This window comes from Protopterus annectens, chromosome 7.part1, assembly GCF_019279795.1.
Source record: "Protopterus annectens isolate FY-2018-M chromosome 7.part1, PAN1.0, whole genome shotgun sequence".
Taxonomy (NCBI): Eukaryota; Metazoa; Chordata; order Ceratodontiformes; family Protopteridae; genus Protopterus; species Protopterus annectens.
This window is the reverse complement of record NC_056740.1, coordinates 263,908,902-263,921,263: the sequence shown is the minus strand read 5'-3', so window position 1 is coordinate 263,921,263 and position 12,362 is coordinate 263,908,902.

The window sequence follows — 12,362 nt, the reverse complement described above, 5'->3', positions numbered from 1 at the left end:
CCTGCAAACAATGTAAATAGTCCACTGCTCCCCACACCATAGGCAGGATACAACTGGGGGGTACACAGTGCAACTGTGAAATCTAATCTTGGAACACAGACAGAAGCGTCACTTGAGGGACACCCCAAAAATTGACAAGACCAAAAGAAGGTCATACGCCGAACATTCTGGCTGGGGTGTGTACATACCCGGAATACAAGGGTGGGAAAGCCTGATGACCCATGGGTCGAGACAATTTTATGATATGGGTCCCATGAAGTGGAGAGTGGGCAGTGTGTAGTGGTGTGTTCAGAACCGACCAGGACCCAGAGTAAGGATGGGTGCTGTAGAAGAGGTGCGGGTGGGGGAACCACGGGTGGCTAGTTATGGGTCTAGATGTTCAGGTGTTGGCTGATGTGGGCCTATATGGACAGCCCCAGGGATGTAAGCAAATGTGTTCATTGGGCAGAGGCATTGCCCAATGAGCAGCCGTACCCACTACGAGTCCCACTGTAGCAAAGTGTAATCTATATGGCAAGGAATGGAATAACCAGATGTAGATGTATATAGGTAGAGGTTGTGTGTGTATATCTACCCATAGCGACATAGAGATAAACATCTCCCTCTCCATAGTACAAATGTATACATACAGATGCAGAATATATATACATACCCATATATCACCCATAGTCCCATATGTTGTTATATATATATATATATATATATATATATATATATATATATATACAGCAATATATAAATATATACATGTATGCATACATATACAGATATATCTGTATATAGTAACATATATATATATATATATATATATATATATATATATATATATGTATATATGTTTTCCTATTACAAGAACAAAAGTTCACTACTTTGAACTTGTAATAGGAAGCCTCACTTCTGCGAAAGTTCACTTTAACGAAAGTGAACTTTTGCGTAAATGCACTTCACTGAAAACACTGCAGCGCAGTGGAGGACATAAAAAAAAAGCTATGTCCTCCACTATGGAGCGATAGTCATAGACCTTAGGTTAAGGGCATGGGTTAATGTAAGGGGATAGTTAGTAAAGCTATCCCCTTACCTTAACCCATGCTCTAACCCTAAGGTTCGTGACTATAGCACCATAGTGGAGGACATTGCTATGTCCTTCACTACACTGCAGTTGTCACAGACCTTAGGGTTAGGACATGGGTCATGGTAAAGGGATAGCCCTACTGGCTATCCCCTTACTATGACCCGTGCCCTAACCCTAAGGTCTGTGAGTACTGCATGGAAGTTCAGTACAACACCTGTTCGTTGTACTCAACTTCGCATAAGTGCACTTTCGCTACAGTGAGCATTTCATGTACTATTTTGAATTAGTTAAAAATTTGATCCAGTGTATGGAACATATATATATATATATATATATATATATATATATATATATATATATATAGATATATATATAGATATATATATATATATATATATATATATATATATATATATATATATATATATATATATATATAGATATATATATAGATATATATATATATATATATATATATATATATATATATATATATAAATATTTATTTATATGTGACTGTAAATATACACATGTATATAGCTAGGATATGATACAGCAGTTACTAATTACATATGTTCACAGGCCTTGCATATGGGGATGAGGGGTCCAATAAACAAACATGTAATACGTAGCTTCAACCCCTCCCACAAGCTAGGCCAGTGAGACATACATACACACAATAAAAGTAAACACACCACTGCTTCCCAGACCACCAGCAGGATACTACAAGTGGGAGAGACCCGCCAGGCCTAATCTTGAAACATAGACATCGATGTCCCTTGTGGGACACCCAAAAGTTATTGATCATCGGAGTCAGTCCCTGTAATGATTCATCAAACCAGGCTGTAGACATACACGGACCAGTAGGTTGTGCAAGCCTGATAACCCATGGGTCGACACAATGTACGATATGTGTTCTGACACATGGAGAGTGGGCAGTGTGTAGTGGTGTGTTTATACCCCACCTGCACCCACAGTAAGGATGAGTGCTGTAGAGGAGGGGCAGGTGGGGGAACTATGGGCATGCAATTATGGGCCTAGGCGTGCAGGTGTTGGCTGGTGCAGTCATATTAGGACCACCCCGGGAATGTAAGTAATATTTCGAAATGGGCATAGCTTACCCCCATACCTCTCAACTCCTAAGAGCAAATCCACTGGACAGGGCATAAGCCATTGGGGGAACAAATAAGGGACCATACCTCTGAACTGTCCCTGATTTCCAGGGATGTCCCTGATTTTGACTCAAATTCTAACTCTGTCCCACTTAATCCCTCCTAAAACTAGTGACTTCTGGGGGAAAGGTGGTGAATTACACTTAATGAGTAATGACAACAATTAAGAGTTATAAACATCATTTACCTCAGAAAATGTGTATTAATTCATATGGTCTGAGTCTGTCAATGTGTCAGGTTAATAGCACTAATATTTTAAATGTGTCCCTGATGTTGTCATGACGTGTCCCTGATTCAGTTGATATTTGTCCCCAATCGTTTGAGAGGTCTGATAGGGACAGAAAGCACATATTCCACTGACAACCTTAGAAAGATGATAGAATATTAGGTGTGCAGTAGCATGACTTGGCTGAAGGATGTGGGTTCCAAAACCCAATTACTTGTTTGTATTGAAGTGTGTCAGTTCCCATGTATTAGCCAGACAGGTCAGATTGTAAGAGGAACACACCAATAATATGAATCAAACTCTGGACAGGCCGCGTATTCCGTACAGTCGAACAGCATGCTTTTGCCTAATGGGCAGCCATTCCCGATACTGTGGGCATGTAATCCAGTGTAATAGGCATCACAAGGTAAAATGGGCAGCCATTCCCGATACTGTGGGCATGTAATCCAGTGTAATAGGCATCACAAGGTAATATCGTCATCCTCACTCCCACCCAGGGGTATGAGTGTCAGATGCAAACACCAAATGCAGTGCATTTGCAAGTGCAGGAGCAAGCAGGTGTAAGCCTGTTTGGCCACCGGTATGGGTGTATCACACTGGTGAAGCAATGTAGAGGCTAACTGAGTGCAAGAAACTGTAACTGGATGTTAGCATTGCTTAGCTCTGCACAAACCCATGCACACCGGCTCACAACTGCTTTAATGTGCCTTAATCACTCCGTATCCAATGGCCTTGTTCTGCCCAGCAACAAAATAAATGGTCCCTGCAAGGCTCAAAACCAGGACCCTGCACACACAGCCAATGTGATTTACCACTAAGCTGTGGCAGATATACAGACATTGAATGTTATCACAAACATATTATCCAGCACAGTCATTCAACAGTATAGGAAATGTATTCCATCATGTAGATGTATATGTGTGAATGTTTATGTCCGGCATATAGATTCATACATATATATAGATATATCAAGAACATCCCATGTGACAACAAAGCATTAAAAAAGGAATGAAAAGGGAAACATCAGCAACGCCTGTATTATGTAGTGGTGTTGTCCTATGTAATATCAAGACTCCCTCAGACAGACAGGTGTCATTAATACACGCAAACATTTGTACATTGGCCAAATACATCACTTTGTGCATTTTATTTACATTAACACAACAGTTCTTGTCCAGTCATTATGTGAGAACAGTACTCTTGCAAGGTGCTGTGTGCGACATCATCATCATGGAAAAGGTAAATAGGGTAACCATAGAGGGACTGGTAGTGTTGTGCGTACAATGGGGCCGTCTGCATCACGTGTACCTGGAATCTTTAGGAGTCATGTGCATACCAAGATCGTGTGCCTGAGAGACAGGGGTGATGACAACTGGAGTATGTTGTGATGCATATTAAAAAGGTTACGTGTCCAGTGGACACATGTGAAATGGACAGCTATGTATGGGGCAAATGTTGTTCTAGGAACTGACTGACCTTTTGTTTCCGTAGGGTGAGAGTGGGATGTGGGGGAAGGAGAGTAGGTATGCTCGTGGAGGATAGGTTGGGTAGTATGACAGACAAGACAGCATACAGGGTCAGTATATGACACATATGGAGGGATACACCTTGGACGGGGAGGGGTGTTCGGCAGTCACAAGCCCATGAGCCCCCAGATAGAAACAGTGAGATGGAAGTCCCCAGCCATGGGCAGCCGCCACTGCACCAAAACAGCTACAAAGGTGGCTGTGCTGGTGGCTGCCCAGGAGGGGCAGGCTCACCCTCTAAATGTGTATTGTATGGACTGTCCTGTCATCCTGGTTACCATTGTGTATGGCCATTGCTTTGCAATGCATGCCATGTCTGTGTTTGATAGTCCTTGACATGGGCATTGCCTAGAATGTGCACGTCCCACAATAATGTACAGTGCACAAGTGCACCTGGTTTGGCTGGCACATGTTGTGTACACAGACTGTTATCCTCAGATATGCCAATACTGGCCTGGTGTGGCAGGACCTGCTTATAGACAGCAGGTTGACCCTGCACCTGCATTGATAGCATGATACAGGTATTACCTGGTGTCAGTAGCAACTGTCCATACAGGGCACATGTGTAAGGCATTGTATGGCCTCTGTGGATCACATTTGATGGCACCACATACGCTGCAGGCATCCAGTGGGGAACATGCTGAAGGCACATTTCCGCAATTATGTCCCTATTGTACTGCTAGACAGGGTGCCATGCCCTCTGCAGCCCATTGCAATCACACCATGCCTACTATCTGTCATTAATGTGCAGGGTACTAGCAACATAGTGGGATATTCTAGGCAAATGCGTTTGTGTATGACATATGGGTTCAGAACGTATTCTGGGTAATAGTAGGGTTGCATACTTTATTCACCAGGCCTTTTGCCACATGTAGGGGTATGGCTTGCCAATACAGTCCCTTGGCTGACTGACAGCTGTACTCCTCGTGAGGTGGACATTGTGACATATAATATGGACACCATATGGGGAAACTACAAAATCCACTCTCCAACATGTCCAGTGGTTAGACACTCACAGCCATCTCCACACAAGCTCTGACTGTCAAACACTCACACACACACACACACACACACACACACACACACACACACACACACACACACACACACACACACACACACACACACCTGCCATGTCTTGGAATAGAACCCTTACCTAAGTAGTTTATCACACTACAGCATTATGCAGTTACAGCGTGTGCTATGGAGATTACTGGGTTACAGCAGTCCCAGAGGTGTATTACTAGGTGTGTGACATTAGCAGGATTGTCGAAGGTGGTTATGTGAATTGCAAAGAGTGTGCATACTCTAAAAGGCATTGTTCTTTTCTCAGGCAGACAGACACACACAGTTGGCCTGTCTTGGAATAGGACCCCTATCTAACTAGTTTATCACACTACAACAATACGCAGTTACAGCACATGCTACAGAGATGACTGGGTTACAGTAGTCCCAGAGGTATATTTCTAGGTGGGTGACATCAGCAGGATTGCCAAAGAGTGTGCATTCTCTAAAAAGCATTGTTCTTTTCTCAGACAGATAGAAACACACACACACGCACAGTTGCCCTGTTTTGGAATAGAACTCCTACCTAACTAGTTTATCACACTACAACATTTCACAGTTACAGCACACGCTATGGAGATTATTGGATTACAAAAGTCCCAGAGGTGTATTTCTAGGTGGGTGACATCAGCAGGATTGCCAAAGGTGGTTATGTGAATTGTAAAGAGTGTGCATACTCTAAAAAGCATTGTTACTTTCTCAGGCAGACAGACAGATACACACAGTTGGCCTGTCTTGGAATAAAACCCTTACCTAACTAGTTTATCACACTACATCAATACACAGTTACATCACATGCTTTGGAGAATACTGGGTTACAGCAGTCCCAGAGGTGTATTTCTAGATGGGTGACATCAGCAGGATTGCCAAAGGTGAGTATGTGAACTGAAAAGAGTGTGCATACTCTAAAAAGCTTTTTTTCTTTCTCAGGCAGACACACACAGTTGGCATATCTGGGATTAGAACACCTACCAAACTAGTTTATCGCACTTCAGCATTATGCAGTTATAGCACACGCCATGGAAATTACTGGGTTACAGCAGTCCCAGAGGTGTATTCGTAGATGGATGACATCAGCAGGATTGCCAAGGAAGGGGCATTTCAAGTGCACTGTGAGTTGTACATGTCTGTTACCTGCATGTACCCACTGCTTACTGTCACGAAAACACATTTACACCCACTTACAACTGTCTTATTCAGTCCTACTTGACAGTATCAACAAGGCTTGTAGGTCTTGAACCCGGGCTCATGCAGACTGAGGTCACTGGACGTACCACTAAGCTATCTGGGCTGTATACATGTCACTTGGAGTTTATAATGCACATCTTACTACAGGTATTCCACAGTACTGAAAACAAATGGGACAGTCACTTTGTGTATATAGGTACAGTATCCTTGAATGTACTGTACTCTGTGAAACAACAAAGACAAGTCTACATCTGTACAACTGCCATAACTACATATATATATATATATATATATATATATATATATATAGATAGATATATATATAGATATATGTATATATATATATATATATATATATATATATATATATGTATATATATATATATATATATATATATATATATATATATATATATATGCACCTACAGGATGTGTACACACACATACATATATGCATATACACAGACACAGCTATATATATATATATATATATATATATATATATATATATATATATATACACACACACACATGTCTGAACACCCTTTGTGACACAGAAGGGTTCCAAAGGAACTGACATCTACACAAAACAGAGGCATCTCTTGTGTTATAACATTTAAATCTTAATCAGGTCACTAGAGAAGGGATGGTTGTTGTGTATGTGGAGTTTGGGGTGGGGAATGATGGCTAATGTAATCTACCCTGGGGATTGTGGAGTTTGGGTGGGGGAATGATGGGTATAGACTTACACCCCAGCGGCCACTTCTGTGTCACTGCTCGACAGTGGTGCAGGAAAATAACATTCTCAACTGTAGTCATTCTTGACTGTGTATTCTTTACCATTCCTAACTATGTAATACTTTGTAGACACCAGTCACCACAGATGGCTACAATGGTGTGCTAAAAGACATTACACATGTGTATGCCTGGCTACAGGGTAGTCACACACACAAACATGCACACACTTGCCAGTATTGTGCATGCACATCTTGCCTATGTAAAGGTAACTAGTACAGTGGTATGCGCTACAGAACACATACAATTACACTTACTCTGATTCCACTTCTGAGCTGGGTGACATCACAAGACTGATTACTTGCAGTGGGGAGGAAGGAAGAGAGAGGTTTAGCAGTTGACAAGGATAAAGGCCAGTGGAAAAGGTGGTATCTCTTTGGAATGCAGCAAAACCCACTGTCATGACAGGATGCAGACACAAACACACACACACAACCACACTCGGCCATTTGCTGACACACACACACACACTCTCAGGCATTTGTTGACACACACATTCAGGCATTTGCTGAGACACACACACACACACACTCAGCCATTTGCTGACACACACTCAGGCATTTGCTGTCACACACACAAACAAACGCACACAGTTGCCAGTGGTGGGATCAGAGCTCCTGCCTATTTACAGATCACTATTACAGTACTACACAGTTACGAGATGCACCACAGAGATTATACATTCCAAGATAGTCAGAATGCCCTTCTAAGATTGAGGACAACAACAGGGATATTGACAGTAATGAAGTACATAGCTGTAAACTTGTGTGTTTAAAGTAGGTGTCCATTACAACCTGTATGCACAAATAAGACACACCATCTGAAGGTAGTACATAGATAGCCCTGAGAGGTATAGTTGTAGCACAACAGGAACCTGAACTGGAGTATGCCCATCTGTCAAATGGACAACTGCTTTCACTATACAGGGTTACAGTGGACATGCTCATACACTTAGTAGCACAGAGCCATTTGGGATGCACTATGACTACAACTACACAAGGTTATACTGGGCATGCTCATACACTTAGTAACAAAGGGCTTGTTGGATGCACTGACTCAAAGTACACAAGGTGACAGTGGGTACGCTCATACACTTAGTAGCACAGGGCTGTTTGGGATGCACTCCAATTCTAACCACAGAAGGCCACAGTGTGCATACTCATACACTTACATGTACAGAACACATTGTAATCGACTCCTATTGTAAACACACAGGTTTACAGCTATGTACATCTTACCTGTCAGTATATATGAACATCATACTGGTTTACTACCTGATACCTGTATGCGGCCCGTAAATGATATATCTGTGTCTGTGCTGTGTGATACACATGCATACATGTACATGGAGTACTGACATATATATGTTAAGTATACACAATCATGCATGTGTGGACGTGACAGACACTAGGTTAACTGGGACACACAGGCAGATGCTACCTACAGCATGTGCCACACACCTTGCTGCCCTGAAAGGCATACATTAATAGCAGGTTGTGGACAGTGGCATTATACGTGGAACAGTGACATTGCAAGCATAATGTGTGAGCCACATTGTGTAATGGTACTGAGGTGCAGGTGTCAAGATGACCTCTCCCGGCTGTGTTACTAGTTGTCATTATTAGCAGGACTGCTACCCTAAGTATATCTCACATTGGTTATATACACAATTTCTGCTGCTGTCCGTCACCTTACATGAGGCATTTGCTACCAAGCACATTACTGCCATTTGCAGTAATGTCATGGTACGAGTGGCAACTGCTAGACTAAAACAATGAGCCAATGTCCTGCTGTTATTATGAGGTTGTCCAGTGTCTGTCATTCTGGGCTGTCATAACTGAATGACAAACCTTCAACACAGAGCACATGCATCCATATAACTGCATTCCAAGGCAAATGTCCTACACACAGAAGTAACACCCTGAAACCTACAAGACAATTGCATTGGATGCTTATGCTAACCAGTGCTAGATGTGTGGCTTTAGTAATCCATTTGCTCAATGTAGAACCTACAATGGGGAATACTGACATCTGTGTAGTGAGGAACACTTGGCTGAAGGCTCTGTAGTGCACAATTGCACTACCACCATATAACTCAGATCCAGACATGTGGGCCATAACAGTGGTATGGACCATTCCAGGTGGTGATGTCCACATATTCATAAAGGCTTCTCACATGTAAAGACCACTACTGCAACATAACTCATCACAGATGAGTCAGGTACAGGTGACAGTGGCAAATGCTGCATTCTAGATTGTATCCTCGTATACATCCACCACCTTGTCCCCAGACTACCAGCACACATCCATATGCGGTATGGCATAGTAAGGTAGACCACCAGATAACTTTCGATTGGTGGACTGTACCTAGGCCTACATCAACTGTGCAAAGTATCCATGTACAGACACAGCTGCATAATGTGTTATGCAATGCAATAATACCACTGTTTGTAACCATCTCAGTTTTACACATACCAAGGTCTCTTGGATGTTGTCAGCGTTAACACAGTCGACTGTTGCTGTACACCAGTAAACAACACCCTCATTGTTGGATATGACCTAACTGTACCTGCCCTGGATATGTACATCCCACACTCATACAACATAAATGACATTACCATAGCTTTCGTTATCTTTTCTACATACAGGTGGCTACAGTCATTACACACATGCACATGGCAGATGGCGTTCTAACAGTACATAAGGTTTGATATCTATGTTAACAGAGGTGATATTCCCTCTCTACTGGTCACCCATGACACCTATCATATCATACAACACCCCATGTGGCATGTATGTCATTAGACATGTCCACCTAATGCACTGCCTACAAACATACCCAAATAACAGGATCATAGGACCTAAACAAGGCCTGTATTGATAGACTCAGGGAAATCCAGCTCTGCTCTGTGTGTTCCTGAGTAGTCACAGGTGATATGTTCATGACATGTACAGCCATGTGTGGCCACAGCTCCTATACATATCCCATGTCAACAATTGCAAGCCATGCATGCTGCGTTCTGTCTGGGCATTAGCCTTAGTGCCACAATAGCCAGTACATGCTGAGGTGAGATGTTTACAAGCCACAGACCTTGCACATGCTTGAATGAGTGTACTGCCTAGCTCTAACAGAGCACATTGCTGGCACTCTTCCAGTGCACATGAGGTGTGTGTGACAAATATTATGTTCTCACTGTTGACCATTACAGTGCCCTGGCTTCACCATGACAATGTCAAGTAACATTTTGCAGGAGCATGACATGGAATAATGCTGTGTGTGTCTTGCTCATATGTGCTATTGTCATATATGTACACTTAGATACTCGGTGAAGGTGGTTGTATCCTACCAGTACATGAATACAACATCCGTTATAGTGTAATGCTTGGCTATGTTTCACACATGACGTGGAGAAGGTGTGGAATGTATCCTCTTGACCTGCTAGTGCATTTACTGATGTAGACCACATATGTGTACGTGTATTGATGTTTGTGCAGATTCCATGTTAGTGCAGTGTCTGATGTTTGAAGGTGAATGTTGTCTTAGTACATCATGCTGTTGCAATACAGCCTCAGCATTGCCAACTGTATATGATGATATGCTCTAAGTACAGTAAGCTGTACATGAGATATGGACAGATGTTTTGACATGACTACTAAGTGGTGGGGCTGCTTTGCAGATGAATGATTACTGAGGATAGCACACTGGTGTGTTACAACCATTCCTACAATAACTTGTGTAACTGCTAAGGTCTGGTTTTGTTAATTGAAGTGGAAGACAGACAATGTAGAATGCAGTAAGGGTGACACTGAAGGCAAACCTCTTGACACCTGTAACAGTAATACCTCCCCTGTGCATATATTGTGCATATATCAGCACAGTTGGCAAAGAAAGAGTCAGTAAGCTTTGTCGCAAATGTGATAGTGCTGCACTTCTGTAATACCTATCATGAGATAGGCAGGTGTTTGATTCACAGTACTGGCACTTGTGGGTCTGTGTGTCCATATATGTCATGTATGGTTGGGAATACATCCCACATGTTTTCACTCTCCTGAACACTGTTGTTGACATCAGTACAGAGTGAAGTGTAGAAAGAAAGGCATAGGCATGTAGTTGAACTTCACACATGTCAAGTGTCTGTATGTGTGTGACATAGGTGTATATCTTTGCGAATACCACAGTGTGTATGTGTGTGTGTGTGTGTGTGTGTGTGTGTGTGTGTGTGTGTGTGTGTGTGTGTGTGTATGGCTGTCCATGTGTATGGCTGTCTGGTCCCTGGAGTGAGGCTGTATTTTACCATAGTGAAATGTTAATGCCCCCTCCCTCATCCACTCAATGCAATCTAGTATCCCTGTTGATATCATCAATCTTAGACAGGCATTCTAACCACCTGTTAACATGTACACCCAAGGGTGTGACTTGTTGTTACATAGCCTACTGATGAACCTCCCCCCTCCCCACATACACTCACTGCACTGTAGTATCCCTGTCAATGTCCTCGATCTTAGGCCATTCCGACTACCTGTACATGTGTAATCTCTGTGGCACGTCTTGTAATTGCGTAGTACTATAATGATGATATGCACATAGGCAGGAGTTCTCATCCAAACACTGGCAACTGTGTGTGTGTGTGTGTGTGTGTGTGTTAGAGTGTGTGTTACTGTGTCTGTGAATCCCTGAGTGTGTGGGTGTGTCTGTGTTTGCATGCTGTCATGGCAATGGGTATTACTGCTTCCCAATGAGAAGCCACTGTTTCCACTTGCCTTTACCCTTGTCATCCGCCATACCACTCTTTTACCTCCTCCCTGCTCCAGGTAACTATACCTGTGATGTCACCCACTATGGATGTGATGGCTCTGAACACAGTAGCTTACTACACAGCTATCATGCTCTTGGATCATTGGAACAGTAAACATAATTGAAACACGGGAGATTATAACTGTGATGTGGAAGCTACAAAGTGCATGCAGGTATTGTCATACAGACCTGTGAGTACTCAACATGTACATATGGGACACTAACTGCAAACACAGACATCCCCTGGCACATGCAACTACACCTGAAAGAGGAAGGCAGAACATCAAAATCAACATGCTGTTAGTGTTGTTACACGATACATGCTGTCAAACGTACAAAATGCATTCTAAAACTGTAATACATGGCATGTCTGCTGCTTGTCAACACTACTTAACAATATTAATCTACAATTGTCTACCTAGCATGTTCAACTTGTGTATAATACAATATGAGCATGCCCCTGCGTCGATGGTTTGGATGACAGGGATGCGGTACAGGCATCATCATATGCACAGGGTGATAA